The sequence below is a fragment of the Protopterus annectens genome, chromosome 5.part0 (genome assembly GCF_019279795.1).
Source record: "Protopterus annectens isolate FY-2018-M chromosome 5.part0, PAN1.0, whole genome shotgun sequence".
In the NCBI taxonomy this organism is placed as follows: Eukaryota; Metazoa; Chordata; order Ceratodontiformes; family Protopteridae; genus Protopterus; species Protopterus annectens.
In genome coordinates, this window is record NC_056735.1 from 1,368,536,541 (window position 1) to 1,368,563,463 (window position 26,923).

Sequence of the window (26,923 nt, forward strand, 5' to 3'; positions counted from 1 at the left end):
GCAAGGTTTCTCCAAATGAATAATCCTCAGGAGGAGATGCAGATGGAATAGACTCCTCAGCATTTCGATCCTCACAGGGAGGTAAAGACAATTCCTGATCAGAAGAGGAATCAGAAGAAATAGAAATCTGATCTGAAGATTCATAATCAGTGTCTTGCCTAGGCCTCTTATCTGGTGGGGGATGGGTACCCCTGATCAAGGTAATAAGGTCTTCAGCCATTTTGATCATCGTTTTTTTAGGCATAGAGGCCTGTGCACGTGGCTCATGCGTCGGTTTTTTAGTTTTAGAAGTTGCTTTTGTCTTTGGTTTTGCAGCTGTCGTCGGTTTGATATACAAATGTTGAGGTCTGAATACACCCTCAGAAGCCGGTGCCTGCTCAGCGGCTCTGGACCCATCTGAGGGAGATACATCCGTCGGTCCAATACCTTGAGTATCTTGTGGCATGCCGGACTCCACATGGGTGTCGGTAGAGGCCTGCGACTCGAAGGTAGCAGGTATCAGGGGCTGTGAAAGCACCTCAGTGAGTACCGGCAAACCGGCGATGGGCTTAAGGGAAGCTTTGTCGTCGGTTTTGGATCTCAACTGCCTTTCTCTGTCCTTTTCTTTGCGTTTTTTATGTACTCCGGTGGTCGGATTGCTACCCGATGACATTTCTGGGTAGTTAAATCTGTTTTCAAAATACTTTGATGCAAAAATATACCAACACTTAATAGTGCATTGGTTAAATCTAGCACAAAACCGACAGCCAGGCCCATTGTGATCAGGGCCTAGGCAAGGAATACAGTTTTATGGAAATCCTTATGAGGTATTTGCTTCTCACAAGTAATACAATTATTAACTTTTTCTGACATCGGTAAAAAGCAAAAAAAAAGTTTCCCCAACGGGGTACTTAGCTTTAGTGAAGACTTTGGTTCAGAAACTCAGTCTACTCCACAAGTGGGGGAGTCTTTTGGACAGAAATCTATCCTGCCAACAAGTACTATTAAAGTCACAAACCAGGTTAAGGCCTTGCGGGTGGGTTGTTCAAGTGGAGTTTGTCTTACGGATATGCAGCAACTCCATCAAGGCTGGGTCTGAGATGGCCTTGTATGCCAGACACAGGTCACCTCTGGGTAGTCTATATGAGACTGAGTAGAGGGATAGGGCTTTTAGCCTATCTGTATAGGATAGCTTTTCAGACCCTGGATTTTCCTGGTGAGGAACCTCTGTGGTCTCTCCAACTGCTGCATGTGCTTGGCAAGGTACATGCTGAAGGGGGCACTGTACTCGATAATGGGTCTGATAAGGGAGGAGTACAGGGATGTTATGACCTCCTTGTTTCTGGATGAAATACCCTTATTTATGAGGTGGACCATGTAGAAAGCCTTCTATACAATGGAGGCAACATGGTGGTCAAAAGTGAGGTAGACATCAACCTGCGTCCCCAAGTCCCTCACGACTGACTGCATGCTTAGTACGTTGTTATTAATGTGATAATTAATGGGGATGCCACTTTCCCCAAAGAGGATAATGATGCATTTCTTGGCATTCAGTTTAAGACCATGCTTCTGGCACCAGTCATTAGTTTATGTAAGGCCCTCTTGGAGGATGTTCACATCACTAGGGGAACTTAAGACAGCACCCAGCTTGCAGTCATCTGCAAACTTGGTCAGCCACAGACCACTGGTGTTGGCTTGCACCTCAGATTGGCTTGTACCTCAGAAAAGTATATCCCAAACAGTACAGGCCCCAAGTCTGATCCTTGGGGTACACCGCTCATTATGGGTTTACTACTAGAGGTGGCTTCCCCTACTTTGACTGAGTGGGTTTTATCAGTGAGCCATTTAGCTACCCATCTGGTAACATGCGGGTTGATGCCTAGCTGGGAGAGTTTATTTATTATGCCCAAGTGGAGAATAGTGTCAAAGGCTTTGGCTAGGTCAAGGTAGGTGGTGTGCTCCATCTTCCCTTTGTCCGTGGCTTTGGTGACTGTTTCGAAGAAGTCAACCAAGTTTAACAGGCACGATCTCCCTTTGACAAAACCATACTGTGTGGGGTCAAGTGTTTGGAGGTTGCCAATGTCCTTGTTTATAAGGTTCATGACAGTGCATTCCATGGTCTTGCAGATCAGGCTAGTTAGGCTGATGGGCCTATAATTGCCTGGGTTAGTGGATGATACACCTTTGTGTAGAGGGATGACAGTGGCTGTCCTCCATTCAGCTGGGATGAAGCCAGTGCTCAGGCTTTGATTGAATAGGGTGTCTAATGGAGCTGACAGCTCATGCCTGAGTTCATGTAGGATACAGCCAGGGATGTTATCAGGTCCCATGGAGACTGTATTTTTTGTCTTTGAGAGGGCATTAAGGGCCTGATCCCTGGTGATGAGGGTTCTATTTTCCATGTCATACTTCTCTACCTCATAGTCCAAGAAACATGGACAAAGCCTGACAAAATGGGGGGGGGGGGGCAAAAGCCCAAAAATAGAAAAATATGTTAAATATTGCTCTTAGAAGCTCAGAAAGTTGCTAGAGAAATGGGGCTTGTTTTAATGTACATTTTCTGAAGGATTTGAAGTCTGAAAATCAAATGTATGCCATTATTTAGTGACTTCAGTCCTCAGACCATCCCAGTGATTTGCCAGAAAAACACAAATTGTATGAGGAACAGAACAAAAATATGAGCCGAAAATCTGTCAGCTGAGAGTTATGTGCCAGTTATGAAAGAATGTTTCAAGTAACTGAACATGTATTTTTTAGTGTGTGTGTGTGTGTGTGTGTGTGTGTGTGTGTGTGTGTGTATGTGTGTGTTTGCACATACTATAAGGATAAGGAAACATCTTTTTACACGTAACAGGATTTTGCAGTATATGTGTTTATAGATTCTATGCTTCTGATTTGAGCAGAAAGAAGAATGAAACAAAATGTTATCACTAATAAATGAAGAAGAAAGATGCAAAGATATAACTACTTTAACTAAAGATGCATATACTTAGAAATACTGAAAACTCCTAGGAAGGTACACTTACTTTGTAAGGGTGCATTACAAATCCCAAAGCATAAATCCCTACAGCAAACAGAATGGGTCATACTGATAAAAAAACAAAGCAGCCAAAAGTGTTTGTCTGTCTACAAAATGAATAATGTTTTTGCATGGCAGAATCAGTGCCCCTACCCCATTTATTTATATCTTCTAATTTCACAGTTAGACAACAGAGGGGAAAACAGAAACCTGAAAATGTGTAAAAATGGCTTGTGCAAGTGTAATCTAATAACAGAACTAACAAAGGCAAACACATTTCAGGACTTCTAAATTCAAGTCAGGGCTGAAGAGACTGTGTTCCTCCAGTCACCATTCATCTCCCCTTTAATCCAATGTGGGGGCAAACTACAAATTCTGTAAATGGTCTGACTTTAAAAAGTATTATAGCCTTAGTAACTATCCTGAATCTGCAAGATAAAACATTGATTTACACAAGTCTTGGTTTGTCCAGTCAATGAGTGTGTGGTGGGCCATCCACTGTACATGTAGAGAAATCTTGTTCAAAGCCACAGGAAGCATCCGGAAATGACCACCATAAGAGGAAGAGCAAACATTCCATGCCCAAAGCAACCAGCAGTCCACTGCAGCATGGTCATGCCCAAAGCAACCAGCAGTCCACCGCAGAGTGGCAATTGGAATTTACATGAGAGTGATTCCTGGATTTTTAGATGACCAGAGTTTCATAACCAGATAAAACAAAGTAGATAACAGCAGTTTAACAGATAATGAATTTCTAGAAATGGTAAAGCAAGACAAAGAAAGGCAGGGGTTTGTCTCTTTTAAATACATCATAATAAAGTTATTTGTTACAGTTTGGAGGATTTGGCAAGCAGCAAGGAGGTATGGCATCACTGTTACTTTGGGAACTTTGGAGCATGTAGGAGACGTTTTCGTCATTTACATGTTTCTGCGAGGATGAGACAGACAGTTTCCAGTGTGTACACTGCACCACTAGTTCATTTGTTTGGTCTCCTGGTTCATCCCCGAAATCTCAGTTAATCTGTAGACATCTGAACAGGTAAGTCGAGATAAACTGTGAAGAACCTTCTGAGACTCATGAAATGTCTACTTCATCAATCAAAAGGTTAACACAGACCTGGTGCAAACAGCTGATATCTATTCCCCTAAATAAACAGGTATTCTGGGAAACGTAAAGACTTGCCAGAACTTCAGTTTCAAGATTATAACTACACAAGTAAGAAATAAAATGTACCATACTGTAATAATTCTTGTAAAACCAAAAATTTTATAGAGTGAAATTATATTTCAGTGCCCCAAACACAATAAAAATCTAAACTCTGTTTATAATCACGTATCTGCAGATGTTATTTTCAATTTTGCCTGCAAGAAAACAGTATCATATTCCACATGATCTCTAACAGCATCTGCCCATTTCATTACAAACTCACCTTTTTATTTTCTCCAAATCTTTTGGGTTTCTAATACAATGATGGGAATGGACCCCATTCCTAAGTTAAAGTACGATTAAAGTTCATGAAATTAGTATTGTTTCACTCTTTGAAGTCAGCCAAAAGTGCTCTTCGCAGTACCCGCAGTGTGCCCAGTAATTACTCCTTCTGCAGTTCATATAGAGTTACATGTATTGATAACATATCTAAATATGATTGTAGACTCTTTTTTTATAAGACCCATTGCTCCTACTACTATTGGAACTATCTGGGTATCCTTCTTCCACACTGCTCTCACTTCTGCTTGCAAATCTTGATATTTTATAACTTTGTATCTCTCTGTACGCAGGACACTGTAGCCACTGGGTGTGGTGATTTCAATGATCAATGCAATTTTAGTCTTCTTTTCATGGACAACTATATCCGTTTTTCTAACATCTATCTTTTGAATTGTTGGTAATGGCTGATCCCATGTGATATAAACTTCACCAATTTCTATGATGCTTTGTGACTCATGTTTCCAGTGTTTTTCAGCCACTTCAGTATCATAATGTTTGCACAATTCCCAGTGCAACAGTCTTGCCAAATTATTATGCCTTTCAGTATACACTCCTTCTGCCAACCAGCAATGAGGTGTGCGACTGTTTCCAATTCAGTTTTACAAAACCTACATTTGTCTGTTTCTCCCATATGTTCAATGGACTTTGTAAACCAGCATGTACATAGCCCACTATCTTGGGCCGCCAATATTAACCTTTCATCTCTTGGTTTGAATTCACCTCTCCTTAGCCATTCCTGCGTTTGGTCCAGATCAACATGAGGTTCTTCCAGAAATTTCTATACTTGCAACTATATTTATGTGTTTTAAACATTTCTTGCCTTTTCATCTGGTCCTTCACCTTATATTCTTTCTTTTGTTTTTTGGTACATTCAGTTTTTGCCTGATTTTTATCTACTTCTGGTTTGATTTCCATTCCGGCTTGATGCCAATATGCTTCTGCTAGGTTAAGCAGAGAAGTCATCTTAGATTTAGTCTCCTCATGTCTCAACACTTTCACTCCATTTGGGTCTTGTATGGTCAGCAGATATGTGTGGAGTCCCACGATTGCAGATCTTTTGATGTAATCTATTTCAAGGAGGCCTATCCCTCCTTCGTAACAGAGATTATGTAGTCTTGGTATGCATTGATTTTTATAGATCATTTGGTAAGCATGAAGCATCCTTCTTGTTTTATTATTTAATCTATCCAACATGCTTTGGGGCCAATCAATCACTCCAAAACTGTAAGTTAGAATAGGAAGAGCAAATTGGTTGATAGCATGGATTTTGTTCCTGGATGTCAACTCTGTTTTCAGGATTACTTTAAGTCTTCTAAAGTATTCCTTACTAAGTTTTATTCACATTTGTTCATGTTTTATTGCTTATCCTTCATCAATTCCCAAGTATTTATACACTCCTTCTTGCTAAAGTTTTTTTTTTTATATCACATTCTTGTACCAAACTGTTTTTTTCCTGGTGCTGCAGTTTTCCTGCTTTTAAAGGTTGCTTTTGCACATTTATCAAGACCAAATGACATTCTAATATCATCTGAAAAAGTTTTGACAAGCTGCAGCTGTGCTTTCAGTTCCTTATTTGATGAGCTACACAGTTTTTAAATCATTGACAAAGAGAAGATGAGAAGTCTTTATAGACGTTGTTTTCTAGGAGCCAAATTATAGCCATGGCCTAAGCTGTTAGGAAGACAGCTTAATGGGTTAAGGTCAGGCAGAATAGCAGCGGTAACAGAGAGTCACTCTGGAATAGCCCCCTTTGAATTTTTATCCCTGGGATATTATTATTATTATTATTATTATTATTATTATTATTATTTTTATATATTATTGTTATTTTCGATTCTGCCTGCAAAAAAACACAACATTCCAGATGATCTCTAACAGTATCTGCCTGTTTCATTACAAACTCATCTCTGTGAGAATCATTGTATTACCCTAGAAAGAAAATGGCTACCCATAAAATAAAGATCTAATCTACTGCTAGGATCCCAGCTCCAAACATGTACTCTCCTTGTAGCTAAACATCATGAAAAGAATTCTTTGTACAATATGAAAACCTACTCACACACCACACCAACTCTTATTACCCCTTGAGCCAAATTCCACACCACTGCACTTGCCTTCTCCTCACTGACAGCTACTCCTGGGCAAGCTCTCCCCATCAACTTAAAGGAAATAAGCACTTACTTCAAATTGAGAATGCAAATCAAAAAGCACTTCTACATCTAAGCCAAATGCTCCTGCTTCAACACAGGACATATCACATAATACACTGTATCTGTCTCTTTTCCAAGTCTGTGCTTCTCTCTCACATTTACTGAATGTTGACCCACTTTAGAAACAAATTTATATGTTGTACATTACACTCTGCTTCTTCACTAGAATGTATATATATATATACATATATATATATATATATATATATATATATATATATATATATATATATATATAGTTTTTCTATGTAAATAGTCTGAACTACTGTGTTATTGCTTATATTTATATATTTTTTTGTTTTGTAATTTACCTGGGCTTAGCCAGAAATTGGTCAGTATCGATCAGTGTACTACCTAGTAAACAAACATAAATCAATCAATCAATACATAAATAAATTATCTGCCCTGCTTAACTTGTTATCACCATGACCCTCACAAATGGATGGATGTCTCTTACTCTTAGAATCCCCAAGCAAGAAAGTGGACCTTTGCATTCTTACAGTGAGTGACCGCAAGCTGACCTTTCTTTGACTGTGAACTCAACTGCTTGCATTACAACACTAAAATGAATGCTAAATCCATGTGTACTCTTAAGATTATTCAATGGCAGCATACATAAAGTGCTGGCTGAACAATGGAAGTGCCCACCTTTTGAAGCTTTGTTTTATGCAGTACAAAGAGAACAGGGGTTCTCTATTCTTCTCCTTATAATTACCTTCCTTTTCTGTAGCGTTACTTGTATCCACTTTGATGTACCTATATTTAAAAAGTACAGTTGTGTACACTTACCATAAATGTAGATGTTCAAGTGTATTCACTGTTGCAGTTATTACATTTGGGTTAGTGAAACACAAAGAACATCCTTAGCACATGAAATTATACAGTGACCTCATTTTAAAATTGGCTGGTAACACTTTGAAGTCAGATAGAGACATTATTTTAAAATTTTCGTAATTCATAATGTTAACTTTGAAAAACAACTCAAGTACCTACAAGGACAATGTACTTCACTGAGGTAAAATTAATCTGGACAAGATGAACTCTCTTACCTCATACAGTTTGCTTTGATTTAACATTACAGGCTGTATACTTTATTTTAAATAAGAATCTAGATGTGAAAGACAATAAATGCAAAATTGTACTGATGAGCTCATCCATACAAACCTGTCTGAACGTATCCTCTCTTAAAATGTTATTTTACTTATATATTTATTCCAGTTATTGAAAGCTGTTTACTCTGCCAAGTCAGTGCAGCAGGACTGATTGCTGAATGTTGCCCTAGATACTATTTATTTCTACGACTCTGCTGTGGAGGAAGCTGGGCATTTTTTCAACTATTCATGACAAATTTCTTTAATTTAAATAACTTCACTAGTATGGAGAAGGCTGAATGCAGAGCAACACTGCTGAACATCAGTGGTGGTTAGTACAAATGCAGGACTAACAGTATGTTCATATAAAATGACTGAGATGATTACAATACAGATCAGATGCTTTCACTAGCAAACATAATACTTTGTCAATGGCAGGCCTCCAGCAATTTTCTTTACAAAAATGATGCCCAGCCACCCAACTGCCTGCATTTCTAGTGTACTGATTTGTCTAACCAAAGCTTATCATTAGGAATTCTTGGTGATTCCTCATGGGGTTCTCTGATCAGGTCCTCACGTGTAGTTATGCATGGTTCTGACTGACCTTTGGCTAACCCAGTTATTACACATTCAGTACATGTTTCCAGGCCACAACTGTATGGTACAAATTCATTACCTGATGCTTGTAATAGCACTATGCTCCTTTAATAAAAACTACACATATACATTTAATGTTGCGCAGCTTGTTTTGTGGGTTTCCCCTACAAAGCTGTCTTGTATAGGTTCCTCCTCCTCTGGACCATTCATTTTCATAGATGTATCCCATTTATGGTACTTAGAAAGGGTTTATATCATAACATCGAAGTTCTCTAACATCGAATGTTATTATATCGAACCCTAAACACCGAAGTGTGAAAACATCGAACAGTCAGAATAGCAAATTTTTTTCCCACAGAAAAAAATTTGCTATTCCAAGAAACATACACACAGCACAAACACACACAAAAAACAGCCATCCACACACATACACTTAAAAGCCTACACCTAAACTAAACTTTACATACAGTACTAGCTATCCACTTACCTTAACCCAAGCCTAACCCTAAGGTCCGTCACTATCGCACACTCACCTCACCCACGCCCTAACCCTAACTCACCTAACCCGCCCCCTAACCTAACCTACACACCTGACACACTTACCTGACCCGCGCCCTAACCCTAACTCACCTAACCCGCCCCCTAACCCTAACCTACACACAATCGCACACTTACCTGAACTCGTACCCTAACACTAACGTCCACACAACCGCACACTTACCTGACTCGCTCCCTAACCCTAACTCACCTAACCCGCCCACTAACTCTAACCTACACACAATCGCACACTTACCTGAACCCGACCCGTAATGCTCTAACATATCGAACACTGAAAACAGCGAAGCCACAGCAATGGCCCACAAAATTCTTTCCCTGGGAAAGAATTCGATGTCCTCGACATTACGGTTCGATATTATAAAATTCGATGTTAGAGAACTTCGATGTTATAATATAGACCCCTTAGAAAATGTACCCTTTCTGTCTCTGCTACTAAGACAATCCCCTACTCACTGGTCAGGGCAATGGACCATAAATTATAAGAATTAGGAAATTCAAATGAACTCTTCATTTACATAAATGATAATTTTGCTTCATGTCCCACCCCCTTTCCACTATCTACTATCCCAAATCATGTCCTTAACTGCCTGTCATCCAAAATAAGAGTAGACGTCATTTAGTGATCCCCTTAACTCCATTTTCATGAATCCTCCTGGAAACACAGAATGACAGTTTACCATTCATCAAGGCCTGGAGGGCACTGCAAGGGGCACATTCCCTGCCTCTCCATCCTTTCTTTTTATTACTGCCCCTCCTTCTGGAGTGTGAATACCAGTCACATACCTGTGGTTCACAAATCTCAAGTTAGGGACCCATCCTGCAGACTGTACCGATTATATCTTCGTTCTCTGGCTTTGGCCCTCCTATAGCAGAAGACAGAAGCTACTAGCACAGAACCTGGTTGTGATTCATGCATTACTCTAGGCCCCAAATCAAACTCAACAAAACTTCAGAGCTGCCATCCAACACTTAATTCATGCCGTTTCCACACTTGTTGCATCCAAATGCCTAGGTCTGCTTCATAATCACACTCCATTACTGAACATGTGGAAGCAGTGAAACTTAAACAAACAGGCCTGGCTCTGTGGCGCAGAGTGATGGAGTCCTTACTGTGACCCAGGTAACTGGGGCTCAAACAGCTTTAATGTTAGATCCATATTTAATATAGGTAGTTCCAAGCAGTTGGCAGTGGCGTCTCACATATGTCTTCAAGGCAATAAAGGTATGACTATTTGTCTCAGCAGGTACTGCTCTGTCCAGGAAGTACCATAAGAGATCATTCTGTCACTGCAGCTTGTCCTGCAGAACTCTTGCATGATGAACGGCTGCACATTTCACTTAGGATAAGTAGTCACATCATATATGAGAGGCTAGGCTGGCCCAGCAGTATGGGTCTGATGCTACTGTGTGCAATGAATTACAGAACTTCTCAGACCTGACATGCCTGCATCCATGAACCACAGACAGACTGATGTCTAAAAGTACTACATTTTGCCAACCAGCTGCAAAGTGATTTGGAGCAAGCATGTTTTTGAAAAGAAATAATAAATTTAATAACAGAAATAATACTACCAGTAGTAGCTACAAGCCCTCATATCCACAGTCATTCTGGCATGAAGGTAATCTGGACTGCGACGTGCAAAGAATAATGTGGATAGGTGGCACAGATTGCTGAATGGCATCCTCAATTTGCCCTGCACTTCTGATGAATGTATCCTGTAGTAAATATAACTGGAGAAGAATGTGCCCCAGTACCCCATGTGTGAATGCACAGTTTGGGCTAGCACTGATGGCTAACTTAAAATGCACTGAGGTTCAACACAATAAGGAAGCACACATTCTGCAAAGCAATGGCCAGTACAGACTGCAGTATTACTTTGGTGCCTTTCACAAACCAGGTTGTGATGTTTCTTATATCCTGCAAAGGCTGTTGTCCTGCTGTGTTTAAAACACTGGAAGAGCACCAGGAGGTGTAGCGCCCAAAACTTGACATAAGTGGATACCCTATAACATACTATGCAAGACTCCAGTGGCAATGCCTACCCTACTAGACTGCTTGTCTAGTTTATATTACTTAGAAAAGGTTCAAGCCTCACAAATATTCTGAATGGAGATATTTCTAAAAAAGGCAACAGTGGTAGCAGCTACCCCAGTAGAATGACCTCTGACCTGCCCTGCCAAGGTTTTGCTGTACTTGGCAAAGATGGAGGTTATCCAGTTTGACAGCTATTTGGAAAGTGTCTGCTTAGTTAATGGGTGCCCTTTCTTGCCTTCCACAAAATAAATAAGCAAGTGACACATTTAGCCAAGTTTTTGGTTTTGGTATTATACATTAGTTAATTATATCTGTACCTGGTGCACAAAATCATTTCCAATCATTCTCAAGCTTCAAATAGAAGGCCAGAAAAAAGATTGATTTGAAGGACATTGTATAAACTATGCAGAGCATAGAAGAAGCATTAACCTTCATGATACTCTGTCTTTGTAGCAGACATTATAAAGCCCTCTACACTTCAAAGCTTGCAGCTCAGAGATCCTTCTGAGTGAAGTAAAGACATGCGTCTGGAGCATTTCTCCCTGGGCCTCTGCTGAAAACTGGCTTCATTCCAAGTCAGACTTTCCCAGTTAACAAATGTTAAAATAAATAAATAAATAAATAATGGCTACCAAGAAAGGAATCTTTCAAAACAAGTATTTAAGTGTCAGGGTAATTTTCTTTGTCAAAGTTCAGGTCATAGGCAAGGGATAATGGGTATCTAGGTGGCCAGAGACAGAATCTCCTTCATGCCAGAAATAACCAATAAAAAGTTTAATTGCTTGGATACAACACTGGAAGGAGTGGTAGGAGAATGACTCAAACAAAGTAATTTACAAAAGCAATCTTCTGAAAACAACTTTAGTTCGTTTTTTTCATATAATTCCTATCCTCCAAATCAGATTACATTCTTACCAACAGGAGAATATATACATTAGAGCATAAATGTAATATTACTAATAGTATGGCATTAGAATAATCATTAAATGAAATGCACAAGAGGTTGCACAAAAGAGGTTGCACATAAACTGTTCTCAAGGAAGTTAGTAGGAAAGTGTTTTATCTAACGGAAGGTACCAGCATGTATAGCACAAATAATAAAAGAGTGATTATAATAATATTAAAGAAGGTGAATGGGAATAAACATTTTTTGTTTGTGTCTTTCGGCTTTTCCCAGTTAGGGGTCACCACAGCGGAACTCTAATGATCGGTAGTTGACTTTTACGTACCAAGTTACCAGCCCTGACACACAACCTTCAACGAAGGTATGCCCATTCACACATATCTCCATGCAGAAGACGCTCTAGCTGAGAATCGAACCGGACAGCGTCTTACTGTGAGGCGGCAACGCTACCGCAGCACCACCACCATGGGTGAATGGGAATAAAAGTAACATGCTGATAATGACAGATTCCTTTGTGTTACCAAGTACACTACATTCTCAAAAATCTTTTGTGTGGTTATTCCACACAACTGATGCATTTTGTTATCAGATAATAATTTAAAGTTTTTTTTTTTTTGCCAAAGAAACTTATTTATTTTTAAAAAGACCTTTAAATATATCTGATTTCTCATTGTGCAAAAATGCTACCTGATTATGTTGAATATTCTTCTAGTAGTAGAGGAATGCTTTGTTGTATTAATTGTAATATGTGTAATTTGGTGTTAAGATGCAAAGAGGTAATGATAAATGGAAAACAATTAAAACTCAAGCAACATTTTGCATGTCATAGTAACATTACAGTCTACAGTGTTAAGTGGGATTGAGAAAATAGAGGAGGTATATCTGACTGCCAAGCATACATTAAATTGAGGATAAAGGAGTTTGCCTTGGACTTTGGGAACAAGGAGCCTGTTAAGTTCAACAACTATGCAAGCAGCTGAGTCTCATAATGTCAGATTTGATTGGTTCAAATTTTTTGTATGAGCAACTATGCATTCACCAAGAAGTGATGAAAGTAGATGCTTTGAATAAATTAGAAGCACGTTTGATTTTGAAATATAAAACCACGCCCCCTACAGGTTTACATTTAGATATACAATGGCATTTTTTAATTTAGGATATATTACATATTTATACAGTCTGTATTTTAAAAATGTAAAGAGATGTGGTTGCCCCGAGCTGAGATTATGGTATATAGGAAGTGTGTGAAAAATGCTGCATGATTACTAAGTATGTGAAGACATGGGGTCTTGTTTCTTTAAGAAGCAAATTACTAACTGAAACAGTAAATAAGAATGTTCTTAATGATTTGGACAAACTTGAATCTCCATGAAGGAAATGAGCCAAAGTGCTAGGGAGAATAAATTATTTTTATAACCTCCAGTTGTGCATTAGTATGTTCATAAAAGTGCTGTTTTTTATTGTATGTAGTTAGTCCTTCAAATACATGTGTATAAAAAAACATCAAACAGGCATTCTGCTGATGGCTTTGATTTGCTCTTCTCTACCCTTCTTTCACATACCTTTTCAGAGCATCTCCAAAGAGTGTTTTCCTACCTAATAAAGAACTTAGGATCTGCGCCTTAACATCATGTGTGAAGGGCTGTATCTGCAGCCAAACATACCTCCTGAGCACAGAACACAAAGGTAGTATCTCTGGTCCAGGCACCCCATGGCTGTTATGCATATAGGGATGGAAGTACAGGTTTTCTTCCCAAACCTGTCTAAAATTTTACTCTCCCTTCAAAAGTTAGGGTGTTAACATTTGGTGGGGTCTTAATCTCCATGGATGCTTCCAAAGTTATTACAGAGGGATTTTAAATACATGATGCTGTTGCTCTTGTAGCTAGCAAAATCTAGTAGGCTTTTTGTGAAGCTGGGCCCGAGATTCTAGTTTGAAAGATGCCGTGTGGATCACATCCTCAAAGCCCTCAGTAACAGGGGAAAAATCCTGAGATGTTCAGTACCAAAAACTGCTATGTTTGTAGGTGGAGACATCTGCCTCATCTTGCTGTGTAAAATGTTCTTTCATGAGGCTGAGCCTGGCACCATAGACAACATCCTCAGGTAGGAAGTCTAAGGACAGAGAATTTTCATTGTCAGAACTGAAGCCACAGAGGACTGTAGCTGATCCTCCTCACATTCCCCCATCTAAGATGGAGAAGTATGACAAGATAGGTGGTCTTCTTCTCTTCATTTCTACCCTCACCTCAGAGATAGAGGGAGCCAGGTGAAGTCAGATCTCTGCAGTATTGCAAAGTACTACTCAGTAAATGTTATAGTCAAAGTATAGAGGAAACCCCTTGGATTGGTACTCAATAGAGGAAGCCTCTGAGATGTTGACATGACATTGCATCCAATCCACTTGAGCCCAGTCCTCAGATGGCTGAGTGTTAGGTATACTTCTCAATAAACAAGTGTGGGCAGGTCATTATATGTCTAGTAAACAGATATCTGGCTTTCAGACAGCCCTAACACAACAGTAGCAATTCTACTGCTATCAGACAGACTGAGGCTGAAAAGTCTCTGAGGCTTGATTGGTAGGTAAGCTCTCACAATCGCTTTTTACGGACAACTTGCAAATAATGTCTGACTGGGGTGTGCTTTTCTCTGTAATTTTAAATTCTGTTTCCACAGCCTGAGTTTGAGGAATCAGCACAGTCGCTATCTTGTGTACCACACGAGGTGTCTTAGTAGAATTAACCTTTCCACTAGAACCTTGTTTAAACATGTTTGACATTTGTGTTGAAGAAAAGAAGCTATAGAAGGAGCCTCCTAACACAGGAAGGGGTGTAGCACAATCTTTATAGCTTGTTTGGGATTCAAACCCGGGCAGATTAACTTGCTAGGCTACTAGCGCCTTGGGTGTCTGTTACTGCTGCTTGCCAACATTTGCCTGTGAAGACATATTTTTAACTTTCTCCACCTTCCTGTATGTGTTTTATCTTTTAGAAGTCTGCATTAGTCTTTCCTATATTAGATAAGTTGAGAAAGATCTTAAGTTTTTGCAAATGTTTATAAAAGGAAGATCATGTCTCCTAAACCTGATAGACTTCTTTGAAGCGATCACCAAAGATGTAGATGAGGGTAAGGTGGTACACACAGCCTATCTAGATCTTGCCAAGGCTTTCGGCACCATCCCCCACAAGATGGGTTGCCAACTGGCTCACTGACCGAACACACACTGTGAAAGTAGCAGACTCTAAATTCAACTTCAGACCAGTGACAAGTGGAGTACCACAGGGTTCAGTCCTAGGTCCTCTCCTGTTTGGTATCTACTTCTCTGAAGTACAGGCTAACACAGAAGGTCTTTGGCTAACAAAGTTCACAGATGACTGCAAACTAGGAGCCATAATCAAATCTCCTAACGATGTAGACATCCTACAAAAGGGCCTCACTGAGACAGATGCCTGGTGTCAAAGCCATGTCCTTAAGCTTAATGCCAAAAAGTGCATTGTCATCCCTTTTGGTAAAAACTCTGTACCCATGAACTACCACATAGGCGGTAGTCTACTTAACACCGAAAGTGTGATAAGAGACCTTGGGACACAGGTGGACAGTAGTCTCTCCTTTGATAATCACATCGCTACAGTAGTCAGGAAATCCTTCTACGTGGCACACCTCATCACAAAAGGTTTCTCATCCAGGAAAAAAGAGGTCATTGTTCCCCTCTATTCATCACTCATTAGACCCATTATAGAGTACAACACCCCTTTTGGTATGTACCTCACAAGACATCTACAACAACTGGAAAGGCCACAGAAATACCTCACAAAGAGGATTACCGGCCTCAAACAGATGCCCTACACAGACAGTCTCAAAAAACACCAGCTTTACTCTGTCACATATCACCTACTCAGAGGCGATATCTGCCTAACATACAAAGCTATGTCAAACCCAGAGCTGTTGGACATGCTCCACGTAAATAAATCTCAATCCGAGCTACATGCTCTAGGGACCTAAACCTTGTCACCACAATAAACAGAACATGCTGCAGGGATAGATTCCTGTCTCAGAGACTTCCCATACTCTGGAACAAACTACCTATCTATATCAAATAAAGCTCCTCATTAGCACTCTTCAAGAAAAATCTTGATGATTAGATGGGAGATAGGAAATTCACTCCAGGGATCACTTCTGTGGCTCTGCTTGACAGGGTCACAGGAAAATAATTTTCTTGGGTGGCAAAAGCCAGGGTACTGTTTGGCTAGGCTTATATAGGCCTAGGGCCAATAGCCTAGTACCTACCTATGAACCTATGAACCTGGCACAGTGCTGGTAAATGGTTCCTCTGCCAAAGCAAGAAGGCTGGAATATTCTTTGAAAACTCTAAGATCTCTAATGTGCTTCAAGATAGTCTTTTAATAAATGTAGCATAAAAGTCAAATCCAGCTGCATTCAGTCTTGAAAAAAGGCACTGTAGTCAGTATTCCTAAATGTGAACCTGCCTACAATAAGAATGTTTGCTGGCAACTGATTACAGAGATGTAATTGGACAGAAAAAAAGTACACAGTAGTTCAGACAAACAGCTAAGCACAACAAACCTTAGATAAAAATGCAAAATTGCACTTATCTGTCTTTAGAGCTATTAGCTATTAGGGAAGTGACTGGCACACAATGTGGCCACTCATTTCAGTGACAAAAACTACTAAAGATAGCATGGATTATGTTCCATTTTACAGCCAGACTTCCTGCTTATGGCTTTAGCGTATAGTGTAACCTGGCACACCCTAAAGATGCTGCCTGATTTTAATATTTAGCACTTATATTTGCCTGTGGCTTTTTCACATTTGTTTATGAATACCATACAGCAGTGATGTGCATCAGAATTTACTAGCAGCTAAAAGCATCAACATTCAAGACTTCAGATTGTTTCATTCCTCATCACTGAGAACAATAACAGCTACAAACATCAGACCCAGTACGTATCAATAAACATCCATTGATCTCAAACTTGCAGTCCTTGGGCTTCAAGAAACCCCCAAAGTAGCATAATGCTGGTTTAAGGAAGCTACTCTATGTCACTTGTAACTGCAAAGACTACACTTCCTTTTGTTTTGGAGACTGTGGCCCTCAGCTGAGTAAACTAGTCCCCATAAAGCTCTCATGCTCATTTGAGTTTGAGACCCTGAAACTTCTATACCATAATTTTCACATTCACACATTTTTAAATGTTTGCAAACTATATTTGTACAGAAAACAGTAAGAAGAGTTTGTATACATTTCATCATATCTGCCTGAGCAAAGCATTTTTTTTCTGACTTCCTACTGACACAACCTAAAACCAGTGAAATGCACACCAATCATATACAATATGGTAGCCAGAAATATAATATGAGTTGCTCACTGAAACACTTTCACTGTAACTCTGTATCTTCAATAGTGAATCTTGCAACAGATTCACAGTGTTTGTCCCACTATAAGTATTAACACCTGGCCATACCTCTCAACTATACCGAATTCCTCGGTAAATACCGGTTTTGAGGGCAAAATATTGGGGTGCCACGAATTCCCGAGTGGCCCCTTTAATTTCGTACTTCCCGGGTTTTATTTTGAAGGTTTTTTTTTTTAATTTGTTCCTGACGTCATTGTGTGCGGGGTGTGTGCGATAACATCAACTTCACGAGGCAATATTCAACTTAACTTGAAGCAGCAGAGTTGGATCTTTTCCTAGGTAAGGCAAAAAAAAAGAATTATGTTTACCTATTGCTTAAGTGCTGGATTGATTTATTTTCTTATGTGGAGTGAAACGGCAATATTGCACGGCTTCCTATGTGTGTTAGGATCAGTCTAGTGTGGGTAAATCAAATTCCGGTAACAGCAGGGTTAAGCGCTTCCTTATACTGTTGTACTTTTTTCTTATGTGGGTAATTTAATTTCAGGTAACTGCAGGGTTAAGCACTTCCTATGTTGTACTTATTTTTCTTAGGTGGTGCTGGTGAGAGAAACGGCAACAAATTCCTTCCTGTCCTAAAACAGCTGCAGCGATTTCTTTTCTTGTAGGGTGAGAAACGGTAATTCAGGAAACCGGCTGGTATGTCTGTGTGTTCAACTACCGCTACTGCATTTATTTTTCTTATGTGGCAAGAAACTCCAGTAACAGTAGGGTTAAGCTATTTATTTCTTTTGTGGGTAAAACCGGCTACTATGTCTGTGTGTTCAACTACCGCTGCTACATTGATTTATTTGTGGAGAGAAACTGAGTTAAGCTACTTATTTATTTTGTGGGTTCAGGTAGGGTTAAGCAGTTTGTTAAAGCACTTTATTTCTTATGTGGAGTGAGAACCGGATGGTAATTCAGGAAACCGGCTGCTATGTCTGTGTTCAACTATTGCTGTTGCATTGATTTTTTCTTATGTGGATTGTGGAGTGAGAAACGGTAATTCAGGAAACCAGCTGCTAAGTGTGCGTGTTCAACTATCGCTGCTGCATTGATTTTTCTTATGTGGAGTTCAACTATCGCTGCTGCATTGATTTTTCTTATGTGGAAAGAAACTCAAATTCCAATAATGGCAGGGTTAAGCTATTTCTTTTGTGGGTAATTAATTCAGGAAACTAACGCTGCATTGAGTTATTTGTGTAGAGAAACTGAGTTAAGCTACTTATTTATTTTGTAGGTTCAGGTAGGGTTAAGCAGTTCGTTATGTTGTAGTACATATTTCTGCAGGGATAAGCACTTCCTTATGTTATACATGCATATTTCACCTGCTTCTTTAGAAAGAGAGGTGTGTGTTTATCGCTGAATTGATTTTTCTTATGTGGAGACTGGAGAGAAATGCATAGAAATGGCAATATTATACAGCTTCTTGTTTGTGTGAAAAAGTGCGGGAAATTCAAATTCCACAGGGTTAAGCACTTTATTTCTTATGTGGAGTGAGAAATGCACTAATGGGCAGGGTTAAGCTATTTCTTTTGTGGGTAATTACTACAGGAAACTATTGTGGAGACAAATTGGGTTAAGCTGCTTGTTATTTCTTTTGTGGGTTCAGGTAGGGTTAAGCACTTCTTTATGTTGTTATGCATACACATTTCTGCTGCTTCTTTAGAAAGAGGGGTGTGTGTGTGTGTGTGTGTGTGTGTGTGTGTGTGTGTGTGTGTGTGTGTGTGTGAAAATGCCCCCATTTAAAACACCTGAGAGCTATGGTGAGAAGTGAGAACACAATTTGTATTCCCCCATTATTAACTTTGTCCAGGTTTTTTCTGCTAAAAGGTTGAGAGCCCCTCCCCCCCAAAAAAAAACTAAAATTGAAAATAAGTGTGAGAAGCTGTGCAAGATGCCTATGGCTTACACTGATGTCATTCTATTTTATAGTGTGGGTGTGGAAGTAGACTTTTATGATGACAATGTTCTGAATTGGGCAGTTTTGTCATAATTGGTGCATTCATTTTGTTTCATTGCCTACAGTCAGGGTTGCCAGAGATCAGCAGCCTGATCGCCAACCTGATTGTCCCGTATACTGGCATACGGGCCAATCAAAAAGAGCTACTTGTGTTGAATGCGGAACTGCAATGCATACACAAGATGCACCACGATTTTTTGTATTATGATGGCATCAACATTTCTACCAGGCAAAATGCCTTTGGTATCTATCAAAGTTTTCCGCTGAAGTACTGTCTTTCTGTGATGGTATGTATAAACCGTTTACTTGGCTTTGCTTTGTATTATTGTATGCTACTGAGTGAGCTTACAGTACAACCTATTGGAAAAATGTTCAAACAAATTTAAAATGCACTCTGTCTAACAAGTGTGCTGTATTATGCAAGGAATATAACTTAATAAAGTCAGGAAGGTGTATCAAAGAAAAGAATACATGTATGTTTCTTGTCTTGTGTGCAAGGGGCCAGTGATTTGAAAACAGCCCAAAGATAATCTTTATCCACCACTGGCCAGATGCATTTTCTTTGGATGTGGTGTGGGTTTCAATGAATGTGAGTTTCAAGGGCAGAGAAGTTTTAATGCCAAGTCTGTTTTCATTGTGAGACAGTACTGCTTTGTTAAGCAGATGTCTGTTTAGTGTTTGTGCATTGTTGTGCTGCAAAATGTAAAAATAAAATACAAATAATAGTAGCAGTAAAGCAATATGCACACATGAGTGTTTATGGTAAATGGGGCGGAATAGCCAGGTAATGGGACATTGGAATGGCTGCAGGGGACTCTGGTGCCATATTTTGGTTGTCTGTTCTTCAGTTTGCATTTGAAAGTTGGTATCCCACAATTCCATTGGAGGGGGGTTACGTCATTATGTATGCAAATTAGATGTTAATCAGCATACAGATTTGTACCTATTTTTCATGGGCTTTGTCCAGATTTGATGTTTTTAGGTTGAGAGGTATGAACCTGGCAGGAAATAATTCTTTGCTAGTGTCATAATGAAACTGGTGATAAGAAAATGCCCTAGCATATGGATTTGTTTCAACAAGCACTCCTAAATAAGATTACAAAATTGCACTTGTATCTTGAGTATTGCAGATATTAAAAACTCTAAGGCTACATCATGACTGTATGCATTTATTTAGTGAATATGTTAGATAAAAAGCACTTAAGTTAACAAGTAAAGCTACTTCATCTTATCCAGTTTAAAAAGGTTTGTACTATGGACTTATGGAATGACTAAATGCCTTACTTAAATGAAACGTGCTGTGCAGTGGTTGCTGATCACATTAATTACACTCCACTGCATTACATTAACAGTAAGATAAGAATTTTACACAGTTTTGCCAAGATCTATAGTTTTGTCACTTCAGGCATAAGGGCCATTTATTACCAAAGTCAACTAATGTAGTACCAGCTCAGGAAATCTTTGGAAGTCCCTTAAGGACAGCTTCTAAAGCTAATACATCATTCCATATCTTGTTACCTTGTACTTCAGATAAGTACATGGCTCGCAGTTCTGAAAAGATATTCCATTGTAGACTTGAACTGAACTGAAGTAGTTGCCCGAGTGGTACTTCTTTGTGACTTAACTGCTCTCTTTCATTTTCACCCTCCCACCCGTCTCTCCATCTCTGTCACTCTTGCGCTCCTCACACACTCTCTGTGTATACATGTGAATGTATGCAATTCAGGTTCCAAAGGCCTTCACTGTTTTAAGTTACCACCTAAACCAAAAGAAAGACATTTCTAAAATTCTGAATCTCTCAACAGCTGTGGGTCTGACTGTGTCTATGCATGACACCAAAAGTGTAAATGTTAAAAATACTGACAGATGGCGAACAGCCAAATTGGAAAATAAGAGTAACATATCAGCTCAGCTTTGAAATCTATCCTACATGCACAGTGATTTTTGACAACAACAACATGCTACTCAGTGCCACTGTTAGTTCTGCAGTTTGACAGCAGTGAGCTGCAAGACACAAACATTCCCATTTCTTCAGCAGTCAGGTATGTGTGCTGGCGTCATCTGCTGGGACCAAGACCAACCCCATGTACAAGACAGTCAAAACCAAATCTAAAGATAATGATTAGAAATACTTACTATCATAATATGATATGATATATGATATGATAAGATATTATATTATATTATATTATATTATATTACATTATATTATATACTACATATCAGACATTTGTGAACAGTGGTTTGAATACTTTGGTAACTACAGCACTCCAGAGAGTGTAGTGAATTCAATCTACCATTTCCACCACAGGCCTTTGTGTTATACTTCATTTCCTACCATCACATTTCCAGTCTCTCTTTCTTTCTGTCTTTGAATTCTGATATACGCTGGCATACTTGATTTTTACTTCTTCATGCAACATACCTATTGTGACACTTGCGTTTTATGGGCTGCTGTTAGCATCCTGCATTCCAAGGGTTCCAAATGTTGAGGAAACAGTACCTGTTAACCAGCACTCACTAGAGAAAGAAAAAAAAATAACAAAAAATAAGATTAAACACTTGTCTTACTGATTATTTTAAAAATAATAACACTTCTGTCATTTATCTATAAAAAATATTTAAGAAGAATTAAAATAAAAATTGCATACATAATTTCAACTTAGATAAAATGCCCAATAATTTAGACTGCAACACTTTAATATAAAGCCAGACATACCTCCTATGGTAAAGATTTGTTCAAACAATAAACTATGTACAAAATGCATTAAGTTTGATAGAGATCACTGCAAGGGAAATTCTCCTTTCCCTGAGATGCAGTGACCTCAAAGCTGTTTCTCCCTCTCTACTCCATTTACGGACCAAATGGTACATCGAGCAACAAGCACCCTTCAGCATTCATTGTTTCTGTAATGGGTAGGGGTTTTATGGGCTCAGGTTGCTAGCCCAAGGCCCAACCCTCCCCAGAGGGTGCATCACACACATTTGCATACTCACACTCACACCTAGGGCTACTTTAGAGTGTCCGATCCCCCTACTCCATGTCTTTGGAATGTGGGAGGAAACCAGAGCACCTGGAGAAAACCCACACAAATGCAGGGAGGACAAGCAGACTCCACACAGAAGTGCACCTCAGCTGAGAATCAATCTGGAGAACCTGTTGCTTTGAGGCAACAACACTAACCACTACACCACTGCACCACCCTCAAAACTGTTTAGATATTAGTAAAGGGTACGAAGGAGGTGAAGTCACCTCTACAGGGATATGGGGACCTTTGCACAATACAAAATCATAACTTTTAAATTCTGCTGTGAGTTTTTGTATTCACACCGGAACAAATGTAAAACATCACTCATCCTAACACTGGAGACTCACATCACAGAATTCTGTTCAATTTTGGTTACTGGTATTTCTTCTGTGTGCTTATATTTCATTAAACAATAATATTTGCACGTACTTCTCAGTGCCATAACCACAGTGTATTTAAACAACTACAGCTGCTTTAAGAGACAATCTATCTATACTACAGTAAATAATGCCTTCAGCTACATTTTCCTAAGTATTCCCACTTCTTTTCTTTTACTTTTTTAAACGGGAACCATCTTATATAAGATGTATCAGATATTAAGCAGAATTTTTAGATATACTACACATTATATAGGTGACTAAAAGATGCATGGAACATGGCAATTTACATACATTTCAGAGATAACAGATTAGCAGGACTGTTGGCTGCAGTGTGCAGCAGTTAGCATTGTTGCCTCACAGCAAGAGGTTCTCCGGTTTGATTCTTGGCTGGCGTGCCTTCTGTGTGGAGTCTGGATGTCCTCCCTGTGGTCAAGTGAGATTTAAAGACATGCAGGTAGGTATGTGTGTGTGCCTTCTGTGAATGTTAGGTGGCAGGCTGGCAACTTGACACTGTAAAAACTCCACTGCCAATTAGTCTGCAGACTGGTGATTTGCTGTGGTGACCCCTAATGGGAGAAGCCGAAAGACATTGCTAGAAGCAATATGTTACTGTTCACCAAACAGGTAGCTTTTGTGAAATGTATATGCAAATAAGCTATATAGCATAAATAACAATTTGAATGCAATTAAGATGCAGCTAAACTGCATATTAACAAGCTGCCTTCTGAAAGTGAATACCAATAGTTACAAAAGAGCACTAAAAATACAGACCACATGGTGTTGCTATAGAATCACAGCTACCAAAGGTATTACTGCCACACAGGTAACATTCTGCCCATTTGCCATCTGTTGAACATGTTAGCATTCATAGGCACACATCTGCACACCGAGCTCAACCCCTATACAAACACATGCACACACGCACACACAAGCGCGCGTGCACACACACACACACACACACACACACACACACACACACACACACACACACACACATACGTATTTCTTACTGGACAGTGCTTAATTATACTTCACATTGACTGACTCATTTTGAAACACATTTACCTCAGGTGTGTTGTAGTACATTCAGCTAATACGTGGTGCAACAGCTATAAAAATGGCAAGCAGGCCTGTTAGGCATTTCATAATCCTGACGTCAGAACGTAATACACTAGACTTGCAAACACTCATTCTCATTACATGTTCATTTTGTGAAATCCAAATAGCACAACATGACAAAATGAATGCAGTAAGGTGCATATTAACAAGCATTTTCTACAGTCTGTATTTTCATATCCCAAAGATTTCCTCAGTAAGCTCCATTATTTTCTTACCCAAACCATGCCCAGTGTTGATTGTCACTCACTGTTGTCAGTAAATATGAGTGCACAAGTGCACAAGTGCACAATATAACTGAGTCTAAACACTGTTAAAGGCCTACCTACATTAGAGGCAGCAGCAGTGCATAGCAAGCTAACCTGTGGATGTCAACAAGAGCATTTCCAGCAGAGTTTTCTAAGTCACAGCACTTTGCCGTGTTCTCCCTTAACCACCTACCTCAGAATCTTACCATACAAGAACATCATTACCTCAGGACAGTAATCCCGAGGTAAAACACACTATAGCAGCAATGCTCTCAACATCCGTCTCTCTTTCTCTGTCTTTCCACATTTAAGTGCCCTTTTAAAAACTTTTCATATACTGCCATGATTCTTTTTTCTCCCCTTTCTACGTTCCAGTCAGCAGGAATTCTGAGATCGCTTCTATTTCCAGCATGGTGCTTTGTCTTTCTAATTTTTAATGAAAAAAGTAATGATTTATTTCACTTAGACTTTCTTTTCACATTGCCATGAGTGAAAGACTCTTGTTTGTCACTATAGCCCCATCTACTTGCATTTAAACTGGTATGCATGTTTATTGTGTCTGCCGCAGATCTCATTTAAAAATTGCATTTAGTATGTTGTTTTCTTCTTATGATAGATTGCAAGTAAATATGTAGTCCTGAAAAAATATTAAGACTCAGTCTATTTTTTTAGTGATATGCTGACCAAGACAGAGAATAAACTTGCACTGATGCAGAATAAAAACTGATTATATACTGAAATAAAGTGCCCTTAAGGTTACACAATAGGCTTTTCTTACACAGATCTACTACAGGTGTAGACCATTATTATTATTATTATTACTATTTTATTTTTTACATAAATGTTTACGGATGGCCCTTGACTTTTCTTAAATCATTGTACTTCCATTCACACATTGCAAAATTGAGTTATTTTTTTATTTTCATTTTTGGCCCACAAGTGCACGGATCATTAGACTTGTCCTGTGAATCCCTTTCTCTCTCTCTCTCTGACTTTTATGAGTCAGCCTTGTTCCCCAGAATGGACCACCCTTGGGAGGGCATAGGAGCTGAGGCTTCAAATTCTATATACTGCACCGGCGTACTGTTCAGACAACTATGCTGAACAGTATGCCAGTGCAGTATACAAGCCCCTATACAACTGCATGGACTCAAGCCATACTCAACAGAACTAAAACCTGCTCCTCAAGGAAACACAAACCTGTCTAGTATATACCCTCTACCAACAGGCTTTACAACAAAAGGAAGAAACTGTTGTCCAAGGGAAAAAGGAACAAATTCCAAATCGGAAAAACTCCCTCCTCTGCCTCAACAAGCAAATTAGATCACTAGTGAAAATGCTGACTTAACCAACCTGCTGGCTGATAGGTTCAGTGCAAACTTCACCCCCTTATCACCCCCCAAAGGCCCAGATGACATCCCAACACTTGTCCTACACCTCACATCTCTGTAGACAAAGTGTTAAAGGCCCTAAAAGGCAAGGAACACAGCTTCCATGGGACCTGATAGTATCCCAGGCTGTATTCTGCACCATCTCCAGCAAGAACTAGCTTAGCCATTGAGCACTCTGTTCAACCAGAGCCTAACTACAGGCTTCAATCCAGCAGAGTGGTGAATTGCCGTTGTCATCCCTTTGCACAAAGGTGGTGCCACTACTGACCCGGGAAACTATCACCCCATCAGCTTCACTAGTCTGATCTGTAAAGTCATGGAGCGTATTATTATGGATCTCATAAACAAGGACATAGGCAATCTCCAAGCACTCGAACCCACCCAATTCGGATTTGTCAGGGGCAGATCTTGCCTATTGAACCTAGTTGACTTCTTTGAGACTGTCACCAAGGCCCTGGATGAGGGAAAGTCAGTACATACAGCTTACCTTGACCTGGCCAAGGCCTTTGACACAATCCCCCACTTGGGCATCATTGAAAAGCTAAAACAACTTGGTGTTAATCCACAGCTAGTCAGATGGGTGGCCAAGTGGCTCACACATAGGACCCGCAAGGTCAGAATAGGTGCTGCCACCTCTGACAGCAGACCTGTCACTAGTAGTGTTCCCCGAGGATCTGTCCTGGGACCCCCTACTATTTGGCATATACTTCTCAGAGGTTCAGGCAAAGACAAAGGGCCTGTGGCTGAGCAACTTTGTGGATGACTGTAGGGTTGGGTGCTGTCATTTACTCCCCAATTGAAGTTAACCTACTGCAAAAGGGTCTCACAGCTACAAATAACTGGTGCTAAAGTCATGGCCTTAAGTTAAATGCAAAAAAATTTATTATCGTACCATTCAGCAAAAACACAGCCCCTACTGATTACCACATCAACGCCAACCCCCTAAGCACACAACCTGTGGTGAGAGACCTGGGTACTCAGGTTGACAACAATCTCACATTTGACCATCAAGTGGTGGTGGTGGTCAGAAAAGCTTTTTACTTGGATCATCATAAGTAAAGGGATTGCATCCAGAAAAAAGGAGGTTATTAATGCCCCATTTGGTATGTACCTCTCCAAACACCTGCACCAACTGGAAAGGCCACAGAAATACCTCACAAAGAGAATCCATGGCCTCCAACATCTATCCTATGTGGATAGGCTTAAATCGCTCTAATTGGTATCATTCAGATTGCACAGAGGTGATCTGTGTCTTGCCTACAAGGCCACACCAGACCCTGGCCTAATAGAGATGCTCCATATCTGTAAGTCTGACTCCTTGGGTATTACCTGCTCAATAAGCCTAAATCTAATATGCAACATCAACAAAACCTGCTGGAGACAAAGGTCTCCCAGAGGCTGCCCTGTCTCTGGAACAGACTTCTCATACATGTTAAACAGAGTACCTCACTGACCCTCTTCAAATGCAACCTTGATGAGTGGATGGGAAACCATAAA

At 39.7% G+C, this 26,923-nt stretch overlaps 1 protein-coding gene across 7 annotated transcripts in view; it reads right to left on the bottom strand.

Moving 5' to 3' along the window:
• The window catches only part of SYTL2 (synaptotagmin like 2), a 1,607,062-nt gene that overhangs the window by 1,085,975 nt on the left and 494,164 nt on the right, over nucleotides 1–26,923 (bottom strand). For all 7 annotated transcript variants that reach the window (XM_044071181.1, XM_044071180.1, XM_044071175.1 and 4 more), the window contains exon 2: nucleotides 21,688–21,782. The gene's annotated coding sequence lies outside the window, so the exon portion shown is untranslated. The remainder of the gene's footprint in view (nucleotides 1–21,687; nucleotides 21,783–26,923) is intronic.